Below are 2,500 nucleotides of genomic sequence, written 5' to 3'. Positions count from 1 at the left end.
TGGAATTGCTCATCATCCAATGCATTCCGAGAAAGTGAGTGTAGGCGAGGCTAAGGATGGCTTGCCTTGCCTTGCCTTGCATTGGCATGCCATGCCCAAGTTGTGGCCTACACCAAGCCATTCAAGCCATGCGTTGCCTTACCTTGGAATTGCTCATCATCCAATGCATTCCGAGAAAGTGAGTGTAGGCGAGGCTAAGGATGGCTTGCCTTGCCTTGCCTTGCATTGGCATGCCATGCCCAAGTTGTGGCCTACACCAAGCCATTCAAGCCATGCGTTGCCTTACCTTGGAATTGCTCATCATCCAATGCATTCCGAGAAAGTGAGTGTAGGCGAGGCTAAGGATGGCTTGCCTCGCCTTGCCTTGGCATGCCGTGCCCATGATGTGGCCTTGACCAAGCCATTCAAGCCATGCGTTGCCTTCGCCTTGGCATGCCGTGGCCTTACCTCGCCATGCGATGCATTCCGACAAAGTGACGCGAAGCGGAAGCCTATCATGGCGTAAAAATGTCGACAAAATTTTTCGACATTTGAATAATGGGGTTTGACAAGGTTTGAAAAATTCAATACAAATGGTAGGCTTGAATGTCGACAAAGTGACGCGAAGCGGAAGCCTACCACGGCGTAAAAATGTCGACAGATTTTTTCGGACCTTGTCCTGCCATGGGCTGCGCGCAGCATGCCGGCAGCCTGTGCGCAGCGTGCGCACAGCATGTCGGCAGCGTGCGCACAGCATGCCGGCAGCGTGCGCGCACCATGCCGGCAGCGTGCGCGCACCATGCCGGCAGCCTGTCGACAGAATTTTTCGAAACTTGTCCTGCCATGCGCGCGCGCAGCTTGCTTGCAGCGTGCTGATTCTGTCGACAGTGAGGCTAGCGAAAGTTGTCCTGCCATGGCGTGCGCGCAGCCTGTGCGCGCAGCTTGCGCATCTGTCGACAGTGAGGCTAGCGAAACTTGTCCTGCCATGGCATGCGCGGCGCCTGCGCGCAGCCTGCGCGCAGCATGCGCACAACATGCGCGCAGGCTGTGCGCAGCGTGCGCGGAGCTTGCGTGCAGCTTGCGCATCTGTCGACAGTGAGGCTAGCGAAACTTGTCCTGCCATGGCATGCGCGCAGCGTGCGCGCAGTCTGTGCGCAGCATGCGCGCAGCCTGTGCGCAGCGTGCGCGCAGCTTGCGCATCTGTCGACAGTGAGGCTAGCGAAACTTGTCCTGCCATGGCATGCGCGCAGGCTGCGCGCAGCATGCGCGCAGCCTGCGCGCAGCATGTGCGCAGCATGCCGGCAGCATGGTTCCAGGTTTTTTCAAATGTCGACAGAATTTTTCAAATCTTGTCAAACCCCGTTTTTATTGAAATTTCCTCGCACAATAAGCTCCCCATAAGTAGTCTATGATTTTTAGGACCTTCTCCAACTTACAAAACTAAAAAATTCCTCCCGGATTTGTTTTAATGATTTTTTCAATTTTACGACTTCTAAAAATAATAAAAAATACTTCCCGACTTCAAAAATTTATGAAACTTTTTCCCATCATAGATTGCATGTTTCTTAGTATCCCTGCAAAAAATCACGTCCAAATACCTTGTATTGAATTATTTAGAGCCCATTATGACTCCTCGCGCATAGGTGATGTCTCTTCCTGTCAAAGGGCTAAATGCATAAAATGCTATATAGGGGGGTGTGTGTTGCCTGCATATGCATGGCAGCCCATGCCTTCCTAGCTGCAGCCCCCTTCCCCCACGCCACACCCATGTCATGTTGCCTCGATATGTTGCCTCGGTATTATGGGTTTGGTGTCGGGGTCGGGGGGCTGCCACCCATGGCGGTGGTGGCCGGAATCCGGCCGCCGCCACCATGCCGCCGCCATGGGTGAGGGAGGAAAAAAAAGGCGTGGAAAGTTGCGAAATGGGGTTGTCTAGGCTTTTTTTTGGCATGGGAGAGCATGGAGTGCTAGGAACTCCTTCTCAAATGCACGGGCATGTCGACCACAACCTCATTTCGCAACAACAACCACCCGTGTGGGGTGGCGGTGGGTGGATAGTCGCGGATTGGGGCTTGCCAAGCCAATGTTTTCAAAAAATTTCATCAAAATTAAAAACAAATGTTTTGTTGCCTTCGGATTTGTGGGCGAGCGGCGAGTCGGAGTGGAGCCGGTAAAGTTTAACCTCGGTGTGCACGGTTGTTTTTAGAAACTCAATCCAATGCCGGGGACGTTGAAAGTGACGCTCTTATGAGTTGCAAACCCGCAAGATTTAAAGAACCTTTTCAAAACAATTTCAAACCAACAAGATTTAAAAACAGAAATTTTCATCAAAATGAAAAACAAATGTTTTGTTGCCTTCGGACTAGTGGGCGAGCGGCGAGTCGGAGTGGAGCCGGTAAAGTTTAACCTCGGTGTGCACGGTTGTTTTTAGAAACTCAATCCAATGCCGGGGACGTTGAAAGTGACGCTCTTATGAGTTGCAAACCCACTAGATTTAAAGAACCTTTTCAAAACAATTTCA

Source organism: Prunus avium, unplaced genomic scaffold (genome assembly GCF_965620075.1).
Source record: "Prunus avium unplaced genomic scaffold, drPruAviu1.hap1.1 HAP1_SCAFFOLD_40, whole genome shotgun sequence".
NCBI classification, from domain to species: Eukaryota; Viridiplantae; Streptophyta; class Magnoliopsida; order Rosales; family Rosaceae; genus Prunus; species Prunus avium.
This window is presented reverse-complemented; position numbering follows the sequence as displayed.